Here is a 5,980-nt window from a genome sequence, read left to right as displayed (position 1 = left end):
AATAATTGTAATCGCTGACAAGTAAACACTGTGCAACCACACGCCATGTAGCTGACAAAACAAGTAGGCTAAATTTCACCACTTTTTGTTACAACTGCAACAGACCTTACCTGAATTTTACGTTCTTACGTCACAGACAACGTAGCTTCTGATTGGCTCCAGGTTTTCTTGACAATTACTGAAACTTTGCTATTAAAGTGCTTACCTTATTCTATGGTTAGGGTAAAGGTTAGCGGAAACTGCGGAAAAATGTATGCGGAAACCGCGGAAAAATGTTTGCTGAAACTGCGATCAGCGAGGGTTAGGGTTAGAGCATAGATTACTCTATGGTTAGAATTAGGGTAAGGGTTAATGGAAACTGCGGAAAAATTTTTGCGGAAACTGCGATCAGCGAGGGTTAGGGTTAGAGCATAGATTACTCTATGGTTAGAGTTAGCGGGAAAATGTTTGCGGAAACTGCGATCACCGGACTTCGGTTTTGAGCTATTTTTTCTCTCGATCTTTTCAGGAGAAAAATTTTAAAATGATTGCGGAAACTGCGATCAGCGACTTCGGCTTTTTTTAATTTTTTTTCTCGATTTTTTCAAGGTACGAGCTGACGGTCTGAACTGTTCATGGTACGAACTAGGTTGCATCCATTATTATTTGCTGCATTTTGTCTTGGTTAGTCATGATGCAATTTTCTATACAAAATTCCAGGATAATGAAGTTTAGCTTTTGTTTTATTAGCACTGTTTTATTATCTACCAGCACTCTCCATCCCTCCTGGAGCAGACCTCTCAAGAAAGGCATGGGCAGGGCCTCCGAGAGAAATCAGCACTGGTCGGTAAACAATACGAAAAATGGGCCCCATAATATTTTTTACCAAATATACAACTAATTTGTATCTTGCGTTGCATGTTCTTGTTAAGCTGAAATTAGCCTACTTTCCTCAGCATGAAAAGAACTTCGTTCAATGTAAAAATCATCAATAATCACTGGATTACACTTGCAGCAAAAATGCCATTGAGGCAAACTATTTTGTCTAGTTAGCTTTGTAAACACACAATAGGCCTACAGGCAACGAAAATAGTTCAACCAAGCATTGAATTCAGGAGTGTTCAAACTTTTTCCCACGCGAGCCAGATTTGATAATAGGCTAAGTGTTCGCGAGCCAACAGCCACAATAATTTTTCTGAAAACTGCAAGTTGAATTTATATGATTTTTGACCACCGTCATTCTGGCAGAATAATTCTGCGCGATCCGCCTAAAAAAATGATCCGTAAAAATTTGCGCGATAAACAATGCGATGAAAGTAGCAACACTCGGAAGCTGATAAAATCACTTCTCGTTACCACATCAAAGCAAATCTTATATTTTTTCCATAGCCAAATGAACAGTGAACACAGAAATTTAAATAAAAAACTCGACTTGTCAAAGATAAAGCAACTGCAATTGCGAAAAGTTAGACAAAAAATCGTATCTATTAAGACTGCTATATGTGATATGGCAAGAAAAGTAAGCATCACAAAAACAACTATAAAAATACTTTCCCGAAATATTTTTCGGAATTTTATTTTTGAATCGTGTTCAGAATTAAATTTCCTTTCCAGGGCTGGCAAGCTCGTGGTGGGGCAGACGAAGGAAACGCAAGCAGAATGGTTTAAAAATGAAAGAAATGTCTTGCGTAATTAAAAACAAATAGAGATTTTAACGTTGATAAATGCCTTCAATTAGGCGTCTATAAAAATATTTTCCCGATATATTTTTCGGAATTTTATTTTTGAATCGTGTTCAGAATTAAATTTCCTTTCCAGGGCTGGCAAGCTCGTGGTGGGGCAGACGAAGGAAACGCGAGCAGAATGGTTTAAAAATGGGGGAAATGTCTTACGTATTTAAAAACAAATAGAGATTTCAACGTTAAAAGACGCCTTCAATTAGGCGTCTATAAAAATACTTTCCCGATATATTTTTCGGAATTTTATTTTTGAATCGTGTTCAGAATTAAATTTCCTTTCCAGGGATGGCAAGCTCGTGGTGGGGCAGACGAAGGAAACGCGAGCAGAATGGTTTAAAAATGGAAGAAATGTCTTACGTATTTAAAAATAAATAGAGATTTTAACGTTTATAGACACCTTCAATTGAGCGTCTATAAAAATATTTTCCCGATATATTTTTCGGAATTTTATTTTTGAATCGTGTTCAGAATTAAATTTCCTTTCCAGGGGTGGCAAGCTCGTGGTGGGGCAGACGAAGGAAACGCGAGCAGAATGGTTTAAAAATGGGGGAAATGTCTTGCGTATTTAAAAATAAATAGAGATTTTAACGTTTATAGACGCCTTCAATTGACCGTCTATAAAAATATTTTCCCGAAATATTTTTCGAAATTTTATTTTTGAATCGTGTTCAGAATTAAATTTCCTTTCCAGGGGTGGCAAGCTCGTGGTGGGGCAGACGAAGGAAACGCGAGCAGAATGGTTTAAAAATGGGGTAAATGTCTTACGTATTTAAAAACAAATAGAGATTTCAACGTTAAAAGACGCCTTCAATTAGGCGTTTATAAAAATACTTTCCCGAAATATTTTTCGGAATTTTATTTTTGAATCGTGTTCAGAATTAAATTTGCTTTCCAGGGGTGGCAAGCTCGTGGTGGGGCAGACGAAGGAAACGCGAGCAGAATGGTTTAAAAATGGGAGAAATGTCTTACGTATTTAAAAATAAATAGAGATTTTAACGTTGATAAACGCCTTCAATTAGGCGCCTATAAAAATATTTTCCCGAAATATTTTTCGGAATTTTATTTTTGAATCGTGTTCAAAATTAAATTTTCTTTCCAGGGTGGCAAGCTCGTGGTGGGACAGACGAAGGAAACGCGAGCAGAATGGTTTAAAAATGGGGGAAATGTCTTACGTATTTAAAAATAGAGATTTTAACGTTTATAGACGCCTTCAATCAAGCGCCTATAAAAATATTTTCCCGATATATTTTTCGGAATTTTATTTTTGAATCGTGTTTAGAATTAAATTTCCTTTCCAGGGATGGCAAGCTCATGGTGGGGCAGACGAAGGAAACGCGAGCAGAATGGTTTAAAAATGGGGGAAATGTCTTACGTATTTAAAAATAAATAGAGATTTTAACGTTTATAGACGCCTTCAATCAAGCGTCTATAAAAATATTTTCCCGAAATATTTTTCGGAATTTTATTTTTGAATCGTGTTCAGAATTAAATTTTCTTTCCAGGGATGGCAAGCTCGTGGTGGGGCAGACGAAGGAAACACGAGCAGAATGGTTTAAAAATGGGGTAAATGTCTTACGTACTTAAAAATAAGTAGAGTTTTTAACGTATTTACACGTCTTCAATTAAGCGTCTATAAAAATATTTTCCCGAAATATTTTTCGGAATTTTATTTTTGAATCGTCTTCAGAATTAAATTTCCTTTCCAGGGATGGCAAGCTCGTGGTGGGGCAGACGAAGGAAACGCGAGCAGAATGGTTTAAAAATGGAAGAAATGTCTTACGTATTTAAAAATAAATAGAGATTTTAACGTTTATAGACGCCTTCAATTAAGCGTCTATAAAAATATTTTCCCGATATATTTTTCGGAATTTTATTTTTGAATCGTGTTCAGAATTAAATTTCCTTTCCAGGGATGGCAAGCTCGTGGTGGGGCAGACGAAGAAAACGCGAGCAGAATGGTTTAAAAATGGAAGAAATGTCTTACGTATTTAAAAATAAATAGAGATTTTAACGTTTATAGACGCCTTCAATTAAGCGTCTATAAAAATATTTTCCCGAAATATTTTTCGGAATTTTATTTTTGAATCGTGTTCAGAATTAAATTTCCTTTCCAGGGGTGGCAAGCTCGTGGTGGGGCAGACGAAGGAAACGCAAGCAGAATGGTTTAAAAATGGGGAAAATGTCTTACGTATTAAAATATAAATAGAGTTTTTAACGTATATAGACGCCTTCAATTAGGCGTCTATAGAAATATTTTCCCGATATATTTTTCGGAATTTTATTTTTGAATCGTGTTCAGAATTAAATTTCCTTTCCAGGGGTGGCAAGCTCGTGGTGGGGCAGACGAAGGAAACGCGAGCAGAATGGTTTAAAAATGGGGGAAATGTCTTACGTATTTAAAAATAAATAGAGATTTTAACGTTTATAGACGCCTTCAATCAAGCGCCTATAAGAATATTTTCCCGAAATATTTTTCGGAATTTTATTTTTGAATCGTGTTCAGAATTAAATTTCCTTTCCAGGGGTGGCAAGCTCGTGGTGGGGCAGACGAAGGAAACGCGAGCAGAATGGTTTAAAAATGAAGGAAATGTCTTACGTATTTAAAAATAAATAGAGATTTTAACGTTGATAAACGCCTTCAATTAGGCGTCTATAAAAATATTTTCCCGAAATATTTTTCGGAATTTTATTTTTGAATCGTGTTCAGAATTAAATTTCCTTTCCAGGGCTGGCAAGCTCGTGGTGGGGCAGACGAAGGAAACGCGAGCAGAATGGTTTAAAAATGGGGTAAATGTCTTACGTATTTAGAAACAAATAGAGATTTCAACGTTAAAAGACGCCTTCAATTAGGCGTCTATAAAAATACTTTCCCGATATATTTTTCGGAATTTTATTTTTGAATCGTGTTCAGAATTAAATTTCCTTTCCAGGGGTGGCAAGCTCGTGGTGGGGCAGACGAAGGAAACGCGAGCAGAATGGTTTAAAAATGGGGGAAATGTCTTACGTATTTAAAAATAGAGATTTTAACGTTTATAGACGCCTTCAATCAAGCGCCTATAAAAATATTTTCCCGATATATTTTTCGGAATTTTATTTTTGAATCGTGTTCAGAATTAAATTTCCTTTCCAGGGCTGGCAAGCTCGTGGTGGGGCAGACGAAGGAAACGCAAGCAGAATGGTTTAAAAATGGGGTAAATGTCTTACGTATTTAAAAATAAATAGAGTTTTTAACGTATATAGACGCCTTCAATTAAGCGCCTATAAAAATATTTTCCCGATATATTTTTCGGAATTTTATTTTTGAATCGTGTTCAGAATTAAATTTCCTTTCCAGGGGTGGCAAGCTCGTGGTGGGGCAGACGAAGGAAACGCGAGCAGAATGGTTTAAAAATGGGGGAAATGTCTTACATATTTAAAAATAGAGATTTTACCGTTTATAGACGCCTTCAATTAGGCGCCTATAAAAATATTTTCCCGAAATATTTTTTGGAATTTTATTTTTGAATCGTGTTCAGAATTAAATTTCCTTTCCAGGGGTGGCAAGCTCGTGGTGGGGCAGACGAAGGAAACGCGAGCAGAATGGTTTAAAAATGGGGGAAATGTCTTACGTATTTAAAAATAAATAGAGATTTTAACGTTTATAGACGCCTTCAATTAAGCGTCTATAAAAATATTTTCCCGAAATATATTTCGGAATTTTATTTTTGAATCGTGTTCAGAATTAAATTTCCTTTCCAGGGATGGCAAGCTCGTGGTAGGGCAGACGAAGGAAACGCGAGCAGAATGGTTTAAAAATGGAAGAAATGTCTTACGTATTTAAAAATAAATAGAGATTTTAACGTTTATAGACGCCTTCAATTAAGCGTCTATAAAAATATTTTCCCGAAATATTTTTCGGAATTTTATTTTTGAATCGTGTTCAGAATTAAATTTCCTTTCCAGGGATGGCAAGCTCGTGGTGGGGCAGACGAAGGAAACGCGAGCAGAATGGTTTAAAAATGGGGGAAATGTCTTATACGTATTTAAAAATAAATAGAGATTTTAACGTTTATAGACGCCTTCAATTAAGCGTCTATAAAAATATTTTCCCGAAATATTTTTCGGAATTTTATTTTTGAATCGTGTTCAGAATTAAATTTCCTTTCCAGGGGTGGCAAGCTCGTGGTGGGGCAGACGAAGGAAACGCGAGCAGAATGGTTTAAAAATGGGGTAAATGTCTTACGTATTTAAAAATAAATAGAGTTTTTAACGTTTATAGACGC

The sequence above is a fragment of the Aplidium turbinatum genome, chromosome 8 (assembly GCF_918807975.1).
Source record: "Aplidium turbinatum chromosome 8, kaAplTurb1.1, whole genome shotgun sequence".
NCBI lineage: Eukaryota > Metazoa > Chordata > Ascidiacea > Aplousobranchia > Polyclinidae > Aplidium > Aplidium turbinatum.
Note: the sequence above shows the minus strand (reverse complement) of the source record.